Source organism: Mustela putorius, unplaced genomic scaffold (genome assembly GCF_011764305.1).
Source record: "Mustela putorius furo isolate JIRA1106 unplaced genomic scaffold, ASM1176430v1.1 tig00003942_pilon_pilon_pilon, whole genome shotgun sequence".
Classification (NCBI taxonomy): Eukaryota; Metazoa; Chordata; class Mammalia; order Carnivora; family Mustelidae; genus Mustela; species Mustela putorius.
This window is the reverse complement of record NW_025422087.1, coordinates 5,548,187-5,571,845: the sequence shown is the minus strand read 5'-3', so window position 1 is coordinate 5,571,845 and position 23,659 is coordinate 5,548,187. Positions and strand designations below refer to the sequence as shown.

Genomic DNA, 23,659 nt, shown 5'->3' with positions numbered 1-23,659 from the left:
AGGTCTCCCTGTCCTTGTCTGGCCCGGCTCTCTCTCTCTCTCTTCTGAGTGCCACTTTTCTAAAGGAATGCTCATTTTCTGAAGGTTTGTTCTCATTATACGGTCGGTGACAGGACTATGCAAATCCATCCCTAGCGTATTGATTCTGATAGCAAGCTCCAAGGGGCACGCGGTGAGCATGGATCTCCCGTGTGAGGACGACCCAGGAGCGCCTCGGTGTTCTCGGCCGTGCCCGCCCTGCTCAGTGCAGACGCAGAGCAGGGCTTCTCTCATCACAGACGGCAGATCATTTATTCATTCATTAACAGCAAATCCAACAGCAGAGATCCGGGGTCTAAATCCAGAACCTCGGGTCATGGGGCTATTGGCCCCTTGACAGCATGTCCCCAAAAATGGAGGCTGTAGACAAGTTTAAATCACCCTGCGAAGTGATGACATTCACAGCAGCCAGTCATGACTTCCTTCAACACATGCTCTTCCAGTAGAGGTACATGCCAAGCCCTGAGTTGCATGCCCAGAATTCACCAGGGGCAAGATCCACACAGGGTCTCGTCTCAGGGCAGGAATGCAGAGCAGGCGGCCGAGAGGCAGTTAGACAAAGTGTGGAGCAGCTGAGCTGGGGACACATGCCGCCCAGGTATGGATGGAGGGACTGGGGGACCAGGCTGGCAGGAACACACGCCAAGTTAGCCATGGCAAGAAAAGTTGAAGACGGCAACACAGTGGCCAGAAGTGGGTTTGTTTGCCACATCAGGCTGTGAAGAAGCAGGTTTTCTGAGACTCAAGAGTCAGTCTTCAGCCTTAACTCCTGGAAACCCTCAGGGAAATGGCTGCAGGCTTGCCATCTACTTCAGCATGCGTTTCGTTTCTCCAGAACTCCCTGGCCGGGCTTCTTGTACTTCCAGGAGCCTGGGAAGACCACATCTCGTGGCATTTCAACCGCAGATGCTGCAAACAGACCCAGCTCTGCCTCTTGCTAGCTGGGTGACAGGGCAGGTTCCCTAATGACAACGCCTCTGAGAATCAAAGTGGAGATAATCGTAGGATTTCTAGAAGGCTTCTCCAGAAAGACAGACTATCTTTATCTCTATCTATCTCCTTTATGTATATCAAGAGCTTTCTTTGAAGACTTTGGCTTATACAGTATGTGGACTGGCAAATCAGAAACCCATAGGGCAGGCTGGAGACACAGGCAGGAGTTGATGCTGCTAGTGTTGATGCAGAATTTCTTCTTCTTCAGGAAACCTCAGTTGTTGCTCATAAGGCCTTTCAACTGATTGGGTGAGACCCACCCATATTATGGAGGGTAATCTCCCTTTGCTTAAAAATCCACTAACAGCAGGGGTGCCAGGTGGTTCAGTCAGTTAAGTGTCTGGCTCAGGTCATGCTCTCAGGGTCATGGCATCGAGCCCCATGTCGGGCCCTGTGGTTAGCATGGAGTCTGCTTGAGATTTACTTTTCTCTCTCTCTCCCCATCTTTCACCTCTCTCTCCCCCTCCCCATCTCCCTCTGCCCCTCCCCTTGCACTCTCTCTCAAAAAAATAAAATAAAATAAAATAAAACAAAACAAAAAACCCAAGATTGATAGTAGGTGTTAGCCATATTTACCAAGTACCTTCATGGCGACACCTAGATTTGTCTTTGATTAAGTCACTGGGTGCCAGAGCCTAGCCAAGCCAAGACTTAAACTAACCATCATCAAGCATGAAAATGAAGTAACTGTAACACTTATCCGAGTCCCTGCCACAGAGAGTACTCAATATACTAAAAAGATTCTTATTTTTAATTTATTCAGAGCTATTTGGGCACCTGGCAAAAGTGCATCTAATTTCTCCCATATTGTGAGAGAATATTAGGACATCCAACATTACCTATTTCGGTGTCCAGATCCAATACCCCGGGTCCTTCTGAGCCAGCTGCTGACTGTGTGTGCCTCTGAAAGTGTCTCTGTCTTGGCCAGAAGGTATTGCTTCATCACGAATTTGGCTGCCACAGAAAGCTATTAATAAAGAGCCCCGTGAACGCGACCAGAATTCTCATCCTCACTCAGACATCAAGGGGGGGCTCAGGACTACGTCTCTCTGTATCAGAGCCAATGTGAAGGCTTTTATTTGTAACCAAGACCTTTATTAGTATTTGCATGAGATAGAATTCTTCAACACCTTAAAGGAGAGCTGAACCCCCTTTCGTCCTGTCTGGTGTAATTCCTTTCCTCCTCGGATTTTCAACGCTACAAAAACTTTTGGCCACATGAGGAGGGGTGGGAACTAGAGCAACAGAGGCATGGAAAACCGAAATACAATTTAAGTTTACTTTACTTATGGCTTTGCCTTTAATAGGGTTTGGCAGTAGACCAGTATCCCATCACCAGAAGAATACACCTCTGGGAGAATGGGCTCAGGAAGGGTGGCTATGCGTCCTTTTCATGGAATTTCTTCCCTTTTCTATGTCTTGATCTAGAATCCAAAGATAGCTCGGTGTGGGGGGAGACACAGATGATGTCTGCCCTTCTTCTATATGGTCCTCCATGGTTAAGATCAGAGCAAATATAGAGCCACATACAAGTTAATGATGTGGGAAGGTTTGCCCTAAACGAAGGATGCTGGGAGGCTTCTCATGAAAGGAACACCATAATTCTTTTAGAGAGAGATCCTGTATCCTATGGTCGAGGGTACAGGCCTGGGGTCAGATTTCAAGTACAAATCCTGGCTCTGCTACTCACTGGCTGGGCAATTTGGATGAGTTAATTAGCCTCTCTGTTCGTGCCTCAGTTTCTTCATCTGTAAAGTGGGTTACTGTAGGAATAAAACTTGTCTAAGTATGAAGTACTTGGCACATGGTAAACATTTAGTTTAACTACATTATTAGTGTCAGTATCATTTTCACTACTCTTATTAGTAGTAGAACCCAACTCACGCAAACATTAAAAACATATAACACAGGAAGTTTATTAGAAAAACAATGAATTATTTTATAGACTCTAAGGATTAGGCTTTAAGAAGGCATGAACCAGGCCAGCTCCAGGAGCCTCAGGGAAGAGGCTGCCCAGGATGTTCTCACCCTTCTTCTTTCTGCCTTTCTCTATTCTTTGTTCTCATGATAAAATATAGGGTTTTTCCTCTTTCATGCTACATGCTCATCACCATTTGGCTGTGGCCCGGCTCCACACCATCTCACCCAGGGAATCGGTCTGACAGAGAAGTTTCTTGTTGCCAAAGCGAAGAGAGAAGGAAGACCGGCAGACCAGCCAGTCTGCTGAAAGCTGCTGCTCAAAACAGGGACCCCAGTCACACTGCGTCCTGCGTTCCGTGGCAGAGCCTGAGAGCAATAGGGTGGAAATGTACAATCCTGTGGCAGGAGTTGGGGGCATCGCCAGCAGAAGAAGAGTCAGACATCTATGGCAAGAGCCATTGAAAAGACTCCCTTCAGTTGGACCATATACACAGAGCGCTGTGGAAGGAGAGATGCAGCCTCCCAACAAAAATAGAGTGAAGAAGAACCCTATGTGTGTTTTCTAGGGGAATTGTATGCCAAAATGCCACACACACACACACACACACACACACACACTTCAGAGGGGACATGGATAAAAAGAAACAAGAAAGCTGACTCACTGTGGGATGCCTGGGTGGCTCAGTCAGCAGACCCCGCAACTTTTAATCTTGGGGTTGTGAGCTGGAGACCCACCTTGGGTATAGAAATGACTTTAAATCTTTTGGGGTGCCTGTGTGGCTCAGTTGGTTAAGCCTCTGCCTTTGGCTCAGGTCACGATCCCCGGATACTGGGATGGAGCCTCACACGGGGCTGCCTGCTCAGTGGGGAACCTGCTTCTCCCTCTACCCCACCCCTACGCTCTGTCTGTCTCTCTCTCTTTCAAATGAATAAAATAAAATCTTTAAATAAAATAAAATCTTTAAAAAAAAAAAGCAAAGAAAGAAAGCTGATTCACCAGATCAAAATTCACGAATGAAGATAATCTGACTGGCAGCAGGGAAGCCACATTAGTGATTAGAAATATTTAGAATAGGCAGTTAGACATGCTTGAAATCAAAGGTTACCATAAAAAGGATATGAGAATCTCAGAAAGACATTCATTGGGGGGATATTGTTATGTGGGGAGAATGTTGTCTCTCACGGGGCCAGAGCTGTCCTGAGAACATTCTGGTCCAGACTCAGGATCTGGAGAAACCAGGTGGATTTAAGCTTTCTCATGAGCAGCCAGGCTACACAATCAGGAACTCAGCTGGATCTAGAGAGTGGACCCAAGGAAGGAGTGAAACCAGAGACAATAGGCAGACACGTTCAGCGCCAAGACTGAGGTGGCCCAGCCAGGCAATCCCACGGTGCCCTGTGATGTGTATTCCTGTCCGCAGTCTGCGCTCCAAATTTCCATTCTGCTCCAGAACAGTTCTAGGACTCAGAACAACTGACCCAGCATGCACCACTGAAATATGTCAAAGAGAAGAAGGGAAAAGAATGAAACTGCAGAAATTCTACTCACAGAGAAATCCCTGAGCCCCTCGTGAGGTGGCTGAGGACTGCCCAGGCACAGAAGAGGTTCTTTGGTTTTCTTTCTGTTGTTTTGCGGGGTCTTGATCCAGGACCATGCAAAAAGAAAGGGAGAATAATAATAATACTGATTTCCTTGACAAATATTTATTGTCTGCGGTGTTCAAGGAGCCGAGGGTACGGCAGTGAGCAAAAACGCAAAATTGTGTGATCTCGTGGAATTTGCTTCCTAACCGGGAAAAACTGACAAAAAGAATTAGTGTGGTATGTATGATATTGGAGAGTTGCATGTCCTATCGAGCAAATAAAGGATGAAGACTGTGAATGGCTGGGAAAAAGTTGAGATTTTAAGAACAGAGGTCAGGGAACCCTTTGCCAAGAGGCTGATGCTTGATTACAGACCTAGAGGAAGTGGGGAGGAAACCATTTGTGCATCTGGGGAGACGCAGCCCCAGACAGAGAAACAGGACAAGCAAAGGCCCTCAGGTAGAGCCCACTTGGTGTGTTGAGGCACAAGGAGGTGATGAAAGTGGGTGGGCTTAGCAAGGGGAGAACAGAGGAGATGGGGGGGGTGGGGTGTACATTGTGTGGGCATTGGCTGTCCCATTCCAGGACCTTGCAGTGACCCCCTGAGATCTGCTGTTGTTAACCCCAGGGAGACCAAGTTACAGGGCCGGTACGTGAAGGTGTCAAGACACACTCGTGAGTGTGTGGCTCCGAAGTCCATGCTGTTCCTACTACTCGGTGCCCACGTCCCTCCTGCCACTCTTGGGGGATGAGGAGTGTGAGCGTGGGAGCTAGCTCCATGCACACCCCCGTGTGACCCTGGGCCACTTCCTTCACCTCTGTGAGCCTCAGTTTCTTACCTGTAAAATGAGTCTGCTAGTTCTGCCTAGGATTGTCGCAGGACTGGGTAAGACACCGAGTGGGCAATGGGCCAAGTACGCTTGTGTGTTTCTAAGCTACTCTGGGGCTTTTTGCCCATTGCATTAAATTAAAAAAAAATCTTTTTTTTAATTTATGATTCACACATATATATGGGTGCACAAAGAACTCAAACCAGACCATAAAAAGAAATAAAAAGAACAAAAGGACAGAAACAGAGTCTCAGAAATGGGAGATGTGACTAAGAAGGAAGCGGAGCAGGAGGTCCTGAGCAAGACGGCAGGCGGGGGTCCCAGGATGGGGACGCATACCCTCGGGAGGAAAGGAGAAGCCTGACAAAGCTGACAGAGACAGACCGTGCTGGTGCAGACACCGAGCGCACTTTGCATTCCTGGCCCACACAGGGCACTTCCTGTTGTGCCAAGGTTATCCAGTCTCGGGAGTCCCCCTGGAGCGGCCACACCTGTCCTCTTTTGCTTCTGCAGCTCTGCTCTCCCCAGCAGTCAAGGGCCACAGGGCAGGCTCACAGGGATCTGCATGCTTCCGGTTGTCTGTGTGTTCCCCGGCAAAGATATGCAGAAGTCCAACAAACATCCAGTCTCCTACTGCTGCGGCTGGAATGTTTGTGTCCCTCCAAATTCATATGTTGAAATCCTAACCCTCCAAAAGGGATGGTATTTAAAGGTGAGACCTTTGGGAGGTGCCCAAGTCACGAAGGTAGAGTCCTCCGGAAGGGGCATGGGTGCCCTCATACCAGAGGCCCCGGAGAGCTCCCACCCCCATAGCCATTGTGAGCCTGCAAGGATACAGCCAGAAGCCTGGCATCTGGAAGAGGGCTCCCACCAACCATGCTGCACCCTGATCTTGGACTTCCATTGCTCTTCCTAAGTCACCCAGGCTGTGGGACTCTATCACAGCCCAAACAGGACCCAGACACCGACCCGGCTGCCCTCCCTCTGAACTTGGGGAAGACTACGGGATGAAGACTCCCTTATACTAGCAGGTCAGAGACTGAGACTGTCAAGGGAAAGGGTGTGAGCACCATCACAATCATCAAATGCCCACACGAGGAGCATTGTGAGATGCTTGTGTCTAAGGACACACCGCTGAGGCTAAAATTGAACACAGGTGCAAGGGAGAAGCGCTTGAAAGAGACGCAGGGAAATGAGGGGTTGTGTGTGTTCTGCTCACTGTACTTAGCAGGCGTCGTGCACACTCCGCCTGAGAGAGAGAGACTGCGTCACTGTTAACTGACAGCCGCTGCAGCTGGGAAGGGTGCAGGTCGGCCCTGGGCTAGCCCACCGTCCAGCCAGGGCCAACACCCTCTCCAAGAAACTGCCCAGATGTGGGGGCGGGTGCACCTGGGTGGGACGATGACTGAGGGACGCCGTGCCTCCTGGCTTCAACTGGAATTCACCCCAAAGACAGCTACCTGTCCAAAAGCCTACTTGCATTTCAGCAAAATTGCGCCATGGAAGGTTCCTAAGCTTACATTCTGCCTTTCCAGTGAGACTCCTTGCCATAGGAGTTTTCATTTTTAAAACAAAGCATCATTATTCTGCCAAGAACATTGTAATCACAAGAAACGCTTAAAAAAGAAAAGAGCGTTCTGACCGCGTTTTGATTCTTTCTTTCAGATTCATGTCATCTTACACCCAACAGCCTAAGATCCAAATTAAGTAGAAGCTGGTGTCCTTTGTTAAAGGAGCCATTAGTGTTCATTACCAGGTGTCCTTCTCCCAAAGCACAAGTTCCCTTGTTAGGGGCCCGATGACTGCTTTGTAACACACACTAGTTACACTTCAGAACAATAGCTGCGTTCTCATGTCAAGACCCACCAAGCGGCTGCGACTTTACCTCCTTCCGCGAGCACAGACGTTTCGGGAATGTGACAGAAGACATGGGTCTCTGGATCAGAGATGAGAGAGTGTTATTCACAGCAGCCTCACCTCACAGTGCGTCAGCGTCTCTACACCAGTTCCCCGCCCCGAGTCTGCAGAGCAACGTGATGCGCCTGGATAGGTGATGAGTACCCCTTGGAGGGTGGGGGGAACAGCGGCAGAGCAACCCAGGGCAGGGCCAAGGGCCAGCACTTCCTGACCGAGCAGAAACCCTTGTAGCAAGCCGATGACAAGCCACGCCCCCTGCTCCTGGAGAGTGAACAGTTGCACCATTGTCCGGCAGGAACACACCTTGGCCTGCTTAGTGTGTGTGACCGGCTCAGGAGCCGCTGGGCGTCAGGAGAGGGGTAGCCCCGCCATCTGGCGCGCACGGCGAGAACGCGCAGGCGTGTTCCCGCCCATGCATCTGCCTCCCAACGCCTTCTTCTAGTCAAGCGATCTCTTCTCCAATCATTCCATCGTATGGTAACTTTCTGTAATGTCCACGCTACTTCGTAGACAACAGAGATTCTGGCCTGAGAACCGTGTCTCCCAGGCAACCCATCTCTCTCTCTCTCCCTCAGGAATATAACACTTCTCAGAAGAGCACATTAAAATTAAATATAAAACCGAGGCTTTTGCCTTCTATTCATAAGCGTGGCCTGTGCTGACTTCATTTACAGAGTCACTGAGGCCAAAATAGGTTCTTGTTTTATGGCACTGGGAGGGGGGTGGGCTGGGGATGGAGGGGGGAGCTGTGTATTCCCTGTCTTTACATGTAGCTCTCGGAGCAGATGACTAAGGAAAGTGTTGGGTGGTAGGTATGTTAGGATATCTATTAACAACACAGCTCACAAATACTTTTCAAATGTCATTAGACATTTTTCCTCTAAGCATGGTTGAACTTTAGGGGTGCACTGTGGGATTCTGTTACTCAAGTGGGCAGTTCATTAACGTGTCTTTTATTTTTCTGCATTTTGATGCTTTGACATGTGGGGCCTTTCTGGCCCTAGAGAGACTGATCACCACTCCCAGGGCTAATCAAGTCCTAGAGCTAGGGAACCAGCCCAGGAACATGCATCTCAAGTGCAAACCAGCTAATGAGAACCCACACCTTCTCATCTTCTGTTATTGGGGCCCTACACTCTGGGCCACAATCCACCTATACCAATCACCCCAGAGCCAAGTATCAGACAACTAGGGACAGCTGTATGCCCCCAAGCTTGTCGAAATTACTCAAACTAACCAATCCTAAACCTGCTTCCTGTGCCTTACCTGTTCCTTCCAATGGAAACTACCATGAAGACCCTTGCCCTCCAGTTCTCTCCCCTCCTCCCTCTGTCTCCTGATCAACCCTGGTGCTTCCCTGTGTGGCCCTGCTTGGTATGGCACGCCCTCTCTTCCTAAAAACTGGGTCTAATCAATTTTCTTTCAAGGGTAGTCATCTCCATTGGCCTTACTGTGCCCCAAGTTTCCTGTGAAGACGCTATGTTCAAGACAGGCAGTAACATTTGCACTTGGCCTCTGAGTGAGAGGAGAGAATCCAGTGTTGTGTTCAAGTCTCCTGCTTCTCTACAGGTGCAACAGAGAGCTTTGCTCACCTTGCATTTAGATACCACAGAGATCCAGATGTTATATGCAGCTATCCACCTGGCAGCTCCTGGGTGTTCCAGAGGTAGCTCTCCCCGCACTGTACCAAACAGAGCCCTAAGGCTCCCTGGAAATATGCGCACGCACGCACGCGCACACACACATACACGCGCGCGCTTACAGTCTATTCCTGTCTTCATATGTGGCATCTCCATTCATGAAGTCGCTTAAGCCAGAAAATGTGTTGTCATCCTTGACCCTTCTTCTTCTTCCATTCCAATCTAACCCCCAATGTCACCAATTCTACCACCAAGATATCTCCCCATCGTATCGGCTTTCTTGCTCTCTACCACCCTACTCTGAGCCACTATCATTTCTAGCCTGGACAATTCCAATAATCTCTACTTCTATTTCTCCATATAATAGCCCCAAACACTTTTTTAACCAATGGATCATACACCCAGAATTCCTTCCTTTAAAGCATTCATGTGTACTTAGGATAGAACACATAATCCTTCCTGTATAAGATCTGAGGCTGACCGTACTTCCAATCAATTCTCTCTGCTTTACCTTTGCTCACAACGCTCCATCCACTCTATCTTTCCTTTCCCACCTGGAAAGCCCTGCTCCCCATTCCTGATCTAGGTGGTAGATGTTACTGGCCCTCACCAAGATCTCTGGTTCTCTCTCTTTCCAGGCTCATGTCTCTTTGAAATCAGGCACGGCCATGAGATTTGCCTTGGCAGTGAAATACCAGTGACACACGGGACTTCTGAAGCATTCAGAACTGGAGAGCCTTTCTGCCTGCTCTGTTTCCAGCCCCAGTGCCCTTGGAAGACAAGTTAACATGGCGGGGGGGGGGGGGGGGGCTCTAAGATCAAAGCCTCCTAGACCCACTGAGCCACATGTGGAGGGCAGCTGCCCCAAAGAGTTACGGAGACCCTCAGCCAAGTGAATGTTAAGCCACAGAGATCTGGGGTTGGGTCGTTATTACCTATTTTGACTATCACAGCCTGGCTGGGAAATTTTCATCCTCTCATTAGGAAGACTTCCCTGACTCTGCCTTAAAGAATCACACACACACACACACAAACACACACACACACACACACACACCCCTCAATTCAGTACCCCCTGTTGTTCTCCCATAGCCTTCTTTACTCTTCCTTTATAGATGGCCCTTACCAAAATTATTTAATTTGTATTTAGCTGCTCCTTATTTGCCTTGCTTACCACGTTCTAAACTCCACCTGAGTTGGAGCCTCATATGATTTGATTATCAGGGAACTTCCACGGGGCCTATGCACAGAGCCTGCACGTAGTAGGCACTCAAGCAACAGTTCCTGAATGAGTGGATGACGTAATGAATTAACGAATGAGCGAGAGAAACTTCCGCGGAAAGAACTGCAGCTTATGGCAGGCACCGCAGCTGGTACCCACCCCCTCTTCCACTGAACCCACGTCCCCGCCCCCTCTTCCTCTTCCGCCTCCCCTGCTACTCCTGCCCCTTCCTCTGCCTGTACCGCCTCAGGCTCCTTTCTTTTCTCCTTCTTCCCTTTCTTGCCTTTTCTCCACTTCCGTAGCTGCCTAGAATGGTGATAGAGACCAGAGGGCAGGATTGCCTTGTCATCTTCGCTAACCAGATGGCAGATTTTGATCTCAAGATGAGTGAAAAGAAAGAGTTAGAAGTCTGTTCTGTTTGCCTTGGGGGTCTGAAGGAGAGTCTCCAATCCCCATTTCCTCTGCATTCTGCATGTGCATGCCCACCGGGCGGCCACCGCCCCCGCCCCCGGCCCCCGCCCGTCTCCCTCCGGAGAGTGACACCAGCTGGAAACTTGACAGTATCCCAGGCTCCTGCCTCTCCCCTCCACACCACACCGAATGGGTCACCCAGTCCTGCACACTCTATCCCCGAAGCACAGATCCTGTCCATCCCCTTCCACACCCCATTCTGCCAGCGTATGACTACTCTCCCACCTGAACTCATCACATCCCCTCCTAACGGGCCTCCCATCTTAGCCTTGGATCTGGTCCATCTGGGTATAGGTCCGCTGAGATCTGCGCCTCCTCCATCCCTAAGATAAGATGCATGCGGCACAGCCCGGTCTGCAGGGTCCTTCAGTCTGAGCCCAGCTGACCTCTTCATCTCTGTCTCTTGCCTTTTGCCCCCCACGCCCCACATTCCGACCGTGCCGGACCCTGGCGATTGTCAAAACCGGGTGGAGCCCATCCTGCTAAGAAGTTTTTTCTTATCTTACGTTAAGACATTCCCCTTCAGGGAAGAACTGCCTACACTTAGCAAAATAAGTAGATAAACTACTTTGGAATAGTAGATTAGGCTCTAAGACGTCGTTAAAAGGAAGTAAACAAGAGATAGCCAGACCACACTACATGCAAAATGAACAGGCATTTTTCCTTTCTTTTTTTTGTGTGTGTGTATGTAAGATGTATTGTACATCTAGAAGAGTGGCCAAGTCATATATGTTCAGTTTAAAAAATGATTAAAAAGCAATTCCCCATGTAACCATCACCCAAGTCAAGACAGAACATGAGCAGAATGTCAAAAGCCCTCCCCTCGGGGGCCCCTCCTGGTCACAGCATCCCAGGAGCAGGAGTCTGGGGCAGGATGAAATGAGAGGGGAGGACCCTCGAGCAGGCAGACGTCACGCGGAAGGCCAGAGGCCAGTGGTGAAAATGGCCGAGAGAACTCTTAAGCACAGAAAGCTTATTTGTGTTTCCATAATCTGATGTGTGTTATTGCCATGTAGGCATTTTTGGCCTCATTTCAGGAGAATTTTTTGTGTATCTGGTTCTCTACCGAGAAATCCAAGGGGATGGGTCTGTCCCATGCTTGAGCTGTTCTGGGTCAGAGGTCCAGGACCATCTGCACAATGCAGGAAGGAAAAGGAAAATTCAGAAGAAACTGGGAGCTGGAACTGGGGGAGATCCAGAGCCCTGACACGAGGCATGGCCATCCTTGGTGTTCTTCTCCACGCTCACATCCTAATCTCAACTTCCCGTGCTCTCTTTGTAGGGGCTGTGTAGCCTGCTGTTTGCCCTGTGCATGTGTGATACATGCATGCCGCATGCATCTTGGCTGTTGGAACCTAGCTGTTGGGATGTTGTCACAGGGACCCAAGTGCCAAGCATGTTGGGAGCCCCTACATCCACCTGGGACCATTTGAGGGACTGCACGCAAGGGTCAAACCTCAAGGACCTACAAGAAGAAGATGAGACACCCCTGTACAGAAATACCAAGAGCATCCCCCACTCCAGTTCTGTTGATTATGGCTCTCTCTGCTTATTCTGGGATACAGGTTGTTATGGAGATGGGAGAGAACTAAACTGCAATGAATCTGGGGAAGATATCACAATGTAGAGACATGCATTGGCTGTCCACACTTTTACGAAAGTTGACTCTTCTCCCTTGGGTTGGAGGTATTGTACTGGCTACTACTAGCTGCTCTAGTTACACAGATTGCAGGCGATTCTGCAAGGTGGGTCAGTTTTATCCTTCCCTACACTGTCCCAGGAACTGTGGGAGAACGGGGCTAGCAAGGGAAGGGGTGGGGAGAGAATCTCTGGCCCATTAGGCTTCTGTGACAGGGGGATGAAGAGCTACAGCTCAGAAGAGTCATGTACTTCCTCACCGTGAGCCCAAACCAAGAAGGAAAAGTGAGATAAACATGAAGCCGTGTCTTGGCAGTGAGAAGCAAGAAACATCTGCCCTCAGGATGCTGACACTTCCTTAAGGGCTAAAAGGCAGATACTGGTGAATGTCCAACCTGCAGAACCTCAGTGATGCCCACATGGGTTTGCAAGGTTGAAAGGGGAGTCGTGCACCCCACCGAGGGTTCTGGCCCTTGGGCGGAGTCTGCCTGCTCTGGTTGTCCATGGCTTCATTCGCAAGGTTGTCTAGGAGGACTTGCGTCTGCAGAGGTGCCTTGGGAGTCAATCTAGGGGCTGGAAACTCAGGAAAACCTCCCACTTTCAATGGGTACCTCCCACCCCTCCCCCAGCCCCCATGCCCCTGGGGGCAGGGCACTTTCCCAGAACAGTATAGGGACCCCGGAGGGAAGGACTCTGTTTCCTGCAACAGGTCTGCTTGGAAATGATGAACACCACCTCAAAAAATGTGAGCCTTTTCATACCAGATGCTCGAACCACGGTCACAGCAAGATGTTAAATGCTAGATTCTGCTAACATTTGAAAGGAAGCAAGAAAATGGAAAGGGACACAAATGTCTAATACTTTGTACTTTTGATTTTTTTTTTTCCTTTCAGTTCTTCTAAGAGCTTTTTGCCACTTCAAAGCCAACTTTTTCATTGAGTTCATCCCTGTGCTTTGTGAGGGTCTTGGGGTTTGGTGCCATGGAAGAAACAGTGGGGCCGCGGACATGGGTGTGCCCTCAAAAAGCCCAAAGTCCAATGGGACACATAAAATGGGGCTGTGATTATCACAGATAGAAAGTGATAAATAGATAAAATGGTATGAAGTTTAGACGAAAGAAAGTTTTATAGATAGGATTCCCATATAAAAATCAAGATGCCCAGTTAAATTTGCATTTCATATAAATAATGTGGTTTTTTTAAGCATAATATTGCTTAGGACATACTTAAGCTGAAAAATATGCGTTGTTCAGCATTGTTTATCTGAAAATCAAATTTAACTGTGCGTCTTGGGGTTTTATGTGCTAAACCTGTCTCCCCTATTTATGGAAGGCTTCATGGTGTAAATAATATTTCATCTAAGTTTTCAAACATGGCCAAGATGGGGACATGTGGCAAGCCAAGCCTGCCACACATCCAGGATGCCTTCTGACCCACGGCAGAGACTTCCTTCAACACCCTTGAAAAGGGAAACGCTGCGGGTTTATAAGAGGACAGGAAATTTTATTTCTGCTGCCTGTCACCACGGCCCTAAGTTGCCGGGAGGGGCGGGTCAGTGCAGCAGTCCAGAAGGGCTGGGTCTTGCTGAGGGTAGCAAACAACCCCCAGCGTCAGCCTCTCATGTCCTCACTCCAGGACCCAGACTGATGGAGGGGGGGTAGCAGGAGGGGGAGGCCCTATCTAGGACACTGCCAGTTGCCATGGCAAAAGAAAAGAATGGTGTAAAGCAAAGCATGGGCTTTTAAAAACTTACACTCAGAAGTGACACACTCACTTCCATGCAAATGCCCAAGCTCCTCAAGATAAGAAAACACCACCCCACCACATGCCTGGGAGAAGAGGAAAACACAGATGTCTAGGAACCACCCTAAAGACCCCCTCAGTCAGCATGCTGACAACCTGGCTTCAACCTGCCAGCTCCCCATGCCCCCACCCCTAATGCCAGGAGCACTCCCCCACACCCCATCTAGTTCCTGGCTGTCTCATTCTTTTTTTTTTTTTTTTAAGATTTTATTTATTTATTTGACAGACAGAGATCACAAGTATGCAGAGAGGCAGGCAGGGGGTGGGGGGAAGTAGGTTCCCTGCTGAGCAGAAAGCCCGATGTGGGGCTGGATCCCAGGACATGGGGATCATGACCGGAGCCAAAGGCAGAAGCTTTAACCCACTGAGCCACCCAGGCACCCTCGGGCTATCCCATTCTGACATGATGAGCAAGTAGCTTTACTCCTGGTGTGCCCATCCTCTCCCTCCTGATGGTAGCCTGGAGATGACCAGGAAACCGGGTAACACTGAGCCCCCTTGCAGCTAGGAAGAGCCCAGTGCCTACCCACGGAGCGGCACCATGCTCCTGGGGCAAAGGAGCTCGCTCCAAGGCGATTCGCCAAAGAACCTAGAGGGGGACCCTGGAGATTTGCATTCATGTTTAGAGCCTTCAGTTCCCCAGGGTGGTTGTGGCAGCTCAGGTTCGCTTCTGCCCGGGGCCAACGTGGTGACCCTCCCAAGGGGCCAGAGCATCGTTGGGTGGACCAGACTGACCCAGAGAGTCTCTGGCACCAAAGAGCAGCCTGCATTTAAAAATCAACATAGAAAGGAAATGAAAAACACTTGCCCAGGGCCACCCAGACCCAGAAACGGTTTATGAGGCAGTTTCTGGAAGAGGCATGACTAATGTTGTTATTGCTGAAAGTGCCCTGGCTGCATGCCAGGAGCGCCGTCCCCACCTCCGCCTCTGCAGTCAGGTGCGGCCCAGACAAAGGGGCCTTCTGTGTGCTGCAGGGACAAGGATGCCTGAGGAGCCAGACAATGGTGTGCAGGAGCTTGGGGGAGGTGGCAGGGGTGGGGGTGGGCAGCAGGAGAGGCAGAACGGTCGCCCTCACCCTCACCCTCTGTCACCCATTCCTTGGGCTGCCAGGGTTCATTCACACCTGAAAAGAAGAGAAGGAGAGCAGGAGCCACAGGAAACTAAAGATCCAGGGCAAGGACCGTGGCGTGATAGCCGTGTCTGTCTGCCCTTTGAGCCTGGTGTGTGACCAGACATGGCTGGCACAGCCCCCCAGTCAGGAAACAGTGGCCCTCTATTGGCCACTGGCCCCACATGAGGCCCTGAGTTACCCTTTGTGATGACATCACATTGGTTAATTTCGCCCTCACAGCAAACCCTACCAACAGGAATTTATTGGCCCCAGGTTACAGAGAATGAAACTGAGGTTCAGAGAGGTTAATGACCTGTCTGAGGTCACACAGCTGCGGCTGAGATTCAGATCCAAGTCTTCCCCACAGGAAAGCCTGTCTCACGGCCGCCGCAAGCCACACCCACTAATGCCTTAAGGAATGTCACTTCCCTTCCCCAGAGCAGGGCCAGGTGAGAAAACAAGTGAGTCTCACTGGCATCTGGGGAGAAATTGAAAAGAACACCAAAAAACCTAGTAATTGGGATAAACAATATTTTAATGCAGTATTTTATTTATTTTAATTTTTTTTTATTTGTGAGAGAGCGTGCATGCATGACCAGGGAGGGGGGAAAGGCACAGAGAGAGAGAGAAGCAAACTCTCTGCTGAGCAGTAGTAGCGCCCATGACCCCAAGATCATGACCTGAGCTGAAGGCAGACGCTTAACCAACTAAGCCACCTAGGCTCCCCTTTAATGCAATATGTTTTTCAAAAAAAAAAAATCAAAATTAAGGTGAAATATCTATGTTGCACAAAATACGAAAACTGTGATGAAAGACAGGATCCAGCCTCCATGTGTGTGGCCTGAGGGTGACTCCTCCCCTCACATCCCCCCTACTGGCCCTGCCCCAAAAGCTGGCTCTCTCCCTGGGGGTATGATGTGAACCGTCAGGTACACATACTCCAAAACATCTTCATTCCAACAGACAGGGATCCCTTCACCCCACCTCGAACGCCCCTGTGATCACAAGACCTGTTGCAAGTTCTCCAGCCTCCTCCACTCGGGTGTGGCCAGCATGGGACAAAACCGGAAATTCTTTGGCATTTTAGTGTCCCCTCTCAATTCTAATGTCCTCCTCTACCTCCTGGCACCAGTCTTGCACATAGCTGGCTCTCAGTGAATACATTCAACCTATGAAGGTTTCAAGGGCACCTGGGTGGCTCAGTTGGTCAAGTGCCTGCCTTTAGCTTGGATCATGATCCTGGAGTCTTGGGATCAAGCCCCATATCAGGCTCCTTGCTCTGTGGGGAGCCAACTTCTCCCTGTGTCTGCTGTTCCCCCTGATTGTGCTCTCCCTCTCTCTCTCTGTCAAATAAACAAATAAAAATCTTAAAAAAAAAAAAAAAAACAAACCCAAGAAACCTATGAGGATTTCAGGCAGTGGCGCTCATGGCTTCTCAGCCCCAGTGGCACCTGAGACAGTAAACATGCCACAGTCTGGACCCTGCTGGCCAATTGAACAGGAGCTCCAGGCATGGCCCAGGTATCTCTGGTTTTGTTTTTATTTTTACTTTGAAAGAGAGGGAGTTCGAGCCAGCAGAGGGGCAGAGGGAGAGAGAGAATCTCAAGCAGACTCCCCACTGAGTGCAGAGCCCAACATGGGGCTTGATTCCCACAACCCCAAGACCACGACTTGAGCCAAAATAGATAGTCAGATGCTCCACTGACTAAGCCTCCCATGCACGCCCCCCCCCACTCCAGGTATCTGTGTTTTTCAAGGCTCTCATGGTGATTGTCAAGTACACCCATGGTTAAGAGCCAAGGATTAAAGGAGTTACTTATTCCTGGGGCTGGATTTGCATTTTCTTTTCTTTTTTTTTTTTAAAGATTTTATTTATTTATTTGTCAGAGAGAGAGAGAGAGAGCAAGAGTGAGCACAGGCAGAGTGGCAGGGAGAGTCAGAGGGAGAAGCAGGCTCCCCACGGAGCAAGGAGCCCGATGTGGGACTCGATCCCAGGACGCTGGGATCATGACCGGAGCCGAAGGCAGCTGCTTAACCAACTGAGCCACCCAGGCGTCCCTGGATTTGCATTTTCATACTGGATCCTTAAACGCAAAAAATCCTTGAAAACCCATTTCCCAAATCAGATTATGGGAGCCAGTCTCCAGTGGGTCAGTAGATCCTCCCCAGCATCTCTCAGTCATTACACATAGGCAGGTTCTTACTCAAAATAGCACCTGTATCTCTCTCTTTTTTTTTTTTTTTTTAAGATTTTATTTATTTATTTGACAGAGAGAGACACAGCGAGAGAGGGAGCACAAGCAGGAGGAGTGAAAGAAGGAGAAGCCAGCTTTCTGCTGAGCAGGAAGCCTGACGCTGGGCTTGACCCCAGGACTCTAGGATCACGACCTGAGCTGAAGGCAGACACCTAACATCTGAGCCACCCAGGGGTCCTGTACCTTTATCTAGAGCCAAGAAAACACTGCAGCAGTGCCCAAACCTTACTCCATCCCATGGGTTTAACTCCTCAGAATGCCTAACAAGGAACAAAGTTACTACTTGCTCATCTTTGTATCTCCAGCACCTAGAAAGATTGATGCTGACACCAAAAAAAAAAAAAAAAAAAAAAAAAAAAATGCTGAGTCGACCAATGAAAGATGAATTGTTATTTTTCTCCTTTATTCAGCTGTATGTGTGACCTTGGGCTGCACCTGACTTTTACAATTTGGGGACATGCCAGCTGCTGTCCTCACCCCCAGGCTGCTCAGCACCACAATCCCTGTCCCGGGAAGCTTACCTCTCTGACCGCAGGATAGGCTCCCTCACCCTCTGGTCTTTGGTTGGGGGTGGTCAGTGGGAGCCCCGGCAGGTCAGAGGACAGACAGTAAGGTCAGCCTGCTTAGCCAAAGTGGGTTTGTTATGCTAATTGGTCAGCCATGCTTGGAAAAATCTGGGTTCTTGAAACTTGGGATGTCCTCTAGGATTTCAGCTCTTCAGACCCCCTGAAGACCCCATATGCTTATAGGCATGGTTCCACACCTCTGTAGTGAGAATTGGCACTCCCCCAACTGGGCAGGATGCTGTTCAGGCCTCATACCCAGCCCACTGCAGGAGGCACAGAAAGGGTCCCCCAAAGATGTCCCTGGCCCAATTTCCAGGACCTGTGACTAGGGTTATCTCAAATAGCAAAAGAGACTTTGCAGATGGGATTCAGTTGAGGGCCTTGAGATGGAGAGATTTTCCTGGGTTATCTGCTAATCACATGGTCTCCTGGGTCCTTCCTGCTGAATGGTTGTTCCCACCTACAGTCCGAGGGAGACGAGACTGTGAAAGAATTGTCTGAGAGATTCATGTCACTTCCTTTAGAGATAGAGGAAGGGGCCACGAGCCAAGGGATGCGAGTGGCCTCTAGACAATAAAAAAGTTAAGAAAAGAGATTCTCCCCTAGAACCTCCAAAAAGATGTGCGGCCCTGCGAGCATCTTGGTATTAGCCCAGTGAGACCTGTATTGAGCTTCTAATTGACAAAACCGTAAGATAATAAATTCGTGTTGCTCTTGGCCACTAAGTGTGTGGTAATTAGTTCTGGCAAATAGAAAACACACTTACCATTATTCCCAACAATCCACATGGGGACTGACTCAGTCCTTTCAGGGTCTGGACCAAAATACCAGAAACTGGGCAGCTTATAAGCCACAGGAATTTCTCTCTCAGAGTTCTGGAGGCTGGAGGTCCAGGGTCCAGGATGGTCAGGTGAGGGCCCTCTTCTGGGTCATAGGCTTTTTGTTGTGTTCTTTTCTTTTCTTTTTTTTTTTTTTTAGATTTTATTTATTTATTGACAGAGAGTGAGAGAGAGAGAGAACACGAGAGGGAGAAGTGTCAGAGGGAGAAGCAGTCTCCCTGCTGAGCAGAGACCCCAATGCAGGGCTTGATCTTGGACTCCAGGATCATGACCTGAGCCGAAGGCAAACACTTAACCAACTGAGCCACCCAGGCGCCCCTTTTTCTTGTGTCCTGATGGCAGAAGGGGTAAGGATTTCTCTGGAGCCTCTTTTATTCGGGCATTAATCTCATACATAAGGCTTCAGCCTCATGACCCTCCATCTCCCAAAGACTTCACCTCCCAACACCTAGCCTGGGCATTAAGAGTTTATGATATTGTAATTTATTATAAGAAATATACATGTGGTCTTCTTCCACAGTTCCTGACACCTTTGTAATTTCCTGAGTAATAAGAGCAATAAGGGTGTCTTTATTCCCAGCTCCCAAAATAGCTCCAAAGAGATAAAGTTCAAATGCGTGTCTTTGCTATTCGTAACAAGCCCCTTCCTGGGCACCTGAGCTTGTGTGAATGATGTGACTTTCGGAAAGCCCCTAAGGAAGAGGTTTGCGCTAAGAGATTTGAAGGTTAACACTTGAGTTCAATCACCAATGGACAATGGTTTAATCCATCACGTTCATTAAAAACCCAAACAAGGGGCACCTGGGTGGCTCAGTGGGTTAAAGCCTCTGCCTTTGGCTCAGGTCATGATCTCAGTCCTGGGATTGAGCCCCGCATCAGGCTCTCTGCTCCGCAGGGAACCTGCTTCTCCATTTCTCTTTACCTGCCTCTCTGCCTACTTGTGATCTTTCTCTGTCAAATAAATAAATAAATAATCTTTTTTTTTTTTTTTTTAAAGATTTTATTTATTTATTTGACAGAGAGAAATCACAAGTAGATGGAGAGGCAGGCAGAGAGAGAGAGAGAGAGAGAGAGAGAGAGAAGCAGGCTCCCTGCTGAGCAGAGAGCCCAATGCGGGACTCGATCCCAGGACCCTGAGATCATGACCTGAGCCGAAGGCAGCGGCTTAACCCACTGAGCCACCCAGGCGCCCCTAAATAAATAATCTTTAAAACAAGCATATAAATGGGGCTCAGAAATCTTCTGGGCTGGTGAGCAGGAAGAATGGATCTGCATGGTAGGTGGCTGGTACACCCCAAACTCAGAAGCTCCTGGGCTTTGGATCTTTCTGGCTCTTACCCTGTACATCTCTTCACCTGGGTGTTGAAGGGAAGGAAAAATTCTTCCTCTGCGCTCAAGGTCTTCCAGCGGGACTAAGAATTAAATTGACACAGGACACAGTAACTGAAAGAAGAAACTGAGGTTTTCTTATGTGCACAAGGAAAGTCCAATAATGAAATGGAAACCCAGATAAATGACCAAGGCAGGTAGTTTTTATACCTTTTAGACAATGAGACAATAACTCTGTGAGGAATTGACAGGATAAAGAAAACTTTGGGAGCTTCAATTAGTAAGAAATGTCAGACAAAGTTTGGGCTGGGGTTGTAAATTAATAAGAATAACAAGGTTTGTTTGTAGAGCTTCCTCTGTCTAAATTCCTCACCTCTGGTGAGGATAACTAGAAGGTAGCTTTCACGTGGGAGATTTATTTCCTGCTTTCAGGGGGACTGAGGAGGGTGAATGTCCTTTTTGCATAGGCTATTTCTTAAGTAACTTTTATTTTTTATTTTTATTTTTTTGTAGGTTCTTTTTTTTTTTTTTTTTAAAGATTTTATTTATTTATTTGACAGAGAGAGATCACAAGCAGGCAGAGAGGCAGGCAGAGAGAGAGAGAGGAGGAAGCAGGCTCCCAGGCTCTCCTGCAGGGGGCAGAGAGCCCGATGTGGGACTCGATCCCAGGACCCTGAGATCATGACCTGAGCCAAAGGCAGCGGCTTAACCTACTGAGCCATCCAGGTGCCCTTAAGTAACTTTTATTTAAGACAGTCAGAATGTTGGGGCACCTGAATGGCTCAGTCAGTTGTGTCTGACTCTTGGTTTTGGCTCAGGTTGTGATTTCAGGGCCTTGGAATTGAGCTCCCATGTTGGGCTCCAAGTGTGGAGCCTGCTTAAGATTCTCTCTCTCCCTACCCTTCTGCCCTTCCCCATGCCCCATCCTTTCTCTCAATAAATAAATAAAATCTTTTAAAAAAATTAAATAGTTGATATGCCAAAGGGGGTCATATTTGGGGCAGCCTGCCCTTGGTCGCTACATGATGCATCTGTATTCCTTAATAACCTTTGTAATAGACTGCAAATCTACGAAATAAACTTTTTTCTGAGTTCTGTGAGTGACTCTATTGATCAAATTGATCTATTGATCAAATTGATCAATGAGTGACTCAAATTGATCAAACTCAAGGAGGAAGTTGTGAAAACCTCTGACTTCCAGCTCATTGGTCAGAAGCACAGGACTTGTGATGGGCACAGGCATCTGAGGAGGGGGTAGTTTTTTGGGACTATGCCCACAACCTGAGGGATTGGATGCTAGCTCCAGGGGGCGGTCTCAGAATCAAGTTAAATGTAGGACACCCAGCTGGTGTTGCAGAATTGCTGAATATGTGGTAACTCCCTGGTGTCAGAGGTAAAGTAGCACTATTAAGAACTGAGAGTAGAGGAGGCATGGGAGTGTTTCTCCCTAGCAGATTTCAGGCCACAAATTCAAGGGAGGGGGCACATTCAACCCATAGAAGGGACTTTGTGCTTCCTGTCCTTACAACTCTGGGGTCTGTGGGGTTAGAGATCCTGGACCCCACAGGGAATGCACTCTTGCCAGGGGACTCCACAAGAGTGCTCTTGAAATCCAAGATATGGCTGCAGCCAAGGCACATTGGACCCCTGCAACTACTGGCCAATAGGCAAGAAGAAGAATCGCCATCTTGGCAGGGGTAATTAACCAGGATCAGCAGGAGGAGATGAAACTGTTTTCATTCAGCAGGGGTGGGCTGGATTATGTAGGGAACTCAGATGAACCCCTGGGGTGTCTGTTGGTACTCCCTTGCCCAACACAAAGATGAGGGAACACAGGCAGCATCCATCCTGGCCTGACGAGGATATGATCATCAGGGCCTCAGAATCTCAGGAATGAGGGTATGGACCTCTCCACACCCTGTTGGGGTGATAGCTTAGGAAGAGGGGAACCTAAAAAAGAGAGCAAAGAAAGAAGACATTGACAGTGTAGTGTTCCAAGACCCACTGCAATGATAGCAGACGAAGTTCTTCCCACTAAGCTCCTTCTCCTAAGTTTCTCCTTGGGAAGAAATGCCCACCAAAACCGTAATTCCCCACATCTGCTTGGAGAAGGAATTCAGCCAGGCACAAGGGGTGGACTGTAGCAGCCGTGTACTGTGCTGTTCTGCTCCAGCTTGGAGAGAGCCTGCCACAGGGAGCGTGGCAGACTGATGACCTGCAGTGGCTGAACCTTTGACTCCTCCAGGGCCTTCACTTCCTCTGGATGCTTTTAGCCAATGACTAAACATACCATATACTTGGGCCGGTCCACGGCTGCTCATCGTGGGATCCTTCCAACAGGCATCCTTTGCCTGAGGTCTCCCCAGAAGCCTGGAAAGACCCTCTCAAAGCTGCACAGCAGCTGGAGACCTGCCAGCCAATCTTCCTTCCCTGTCCCTCCACGGGTATCAGACCTGCGTCTCTGTCTGCGGGTCTGCCCACTTTCATTCCTTCTCCCTTGTGCTTCACACACATTTCCCCCCAAACCTCTCTTGCACATCTCATCCTGTCCTCATATCAGCTTCTCAGAAAACCTAAATGCAGCCCTGGAAAAGTAAGGAAATGTCTCACTTCCAAGCCAGAGGTCCACATTGGCCCTCATTCTAAGGCACAGAGATCTGGGGGCCACTGATGGTGGCCCCTTGGAGGCAAGTCTGGAAGAAGGCAGGAAGCCTGCCCAGTAAGATATGCTGGGGTAGGTCTGGGTTCATAAGACAAGGTGACATTTTCTGTGTTGTGCTTCCCTTTCATTTGTCCCAGAACCTTCAGTAGAGCCCTATTTATAACTTCAGCCTAGTCTCTGCTCTACAATGAGGTATTAAAGGAAGGACCTTATCCACATCCAGGAGAACAATGTCCCCTCCCCCACTCTGTGGTCAGAGTAAGATAACAGCTGGGCCATGGAAGAGCGATCCCACAGGGGGCCTCAGCAGCAGGTGGCAGGCCTGTGGCCAGATGAGGAAATGGGGCAGGGGCCCTGAGACCTCTTGTCAAGGCCACCAAGGAAGCCCTGAGAGCTCTCAGAAAGAACTAAGGGAAATGTTGCGAGAGAGGTGCCAATGTCCAGCCAGAAAGCCGTCAGGAGCTTGTGATATCATAATTGAGGTTCAACAGGAACCTATAGAAGTTAAAGGAACCCTAAATCCTCCAAATGGATAATCAAAGATTGACCATATTCATGCTACTTGGCTGGGTTTTTGTTTTGTTTTGGTTTGGTTTGGTTTTGCTTGTTTCCTGTGGTCAGAACAAATCCAATTCTCCCAAGTTCCTCAAACCCAGAATGTCCACCCTTCCAGGCTCCAATTCACTTGGCTTTCTATCAGTGTCTCTGTAAACTTTGACGACCACAGACTCGCCAGGGGGCATTTATTAAAATTCCGAGAGAAATTTTCAAGAGCCAACAAGAGATACCCTGGGGTATTTTCACCTCTGTCTCATTGATCAGATGGAAGCTTCTTCATCA

The 23,659-nt window shown here is 48.9% G+C and overlaps 1 long non-coding RNA gene across 1 annotated transcript; it reads right to left on the bottom strand.

Annotated features, from left to right (window-relative positions):
- Positions 1-1,581: 1,581 nt before the first annotated feature.
- On the bottom strand, positions 1,582-7,659 carry LOC123389040. Its single transcript, XR_006603574.1, has 3 exons — positions 7,252-7,659; positions 4,502-4,591; positions 1,582-3,318 (listed from the first exon to the last, which is right to left on the bottom strand). It is a non-coding gene; the product is annotated as an uncharacterized LOC123389040 (long non-coding RNA).
- Between the last annotated feature and the right edge of the window lie 16,000 nt (positions 7,660-23,659).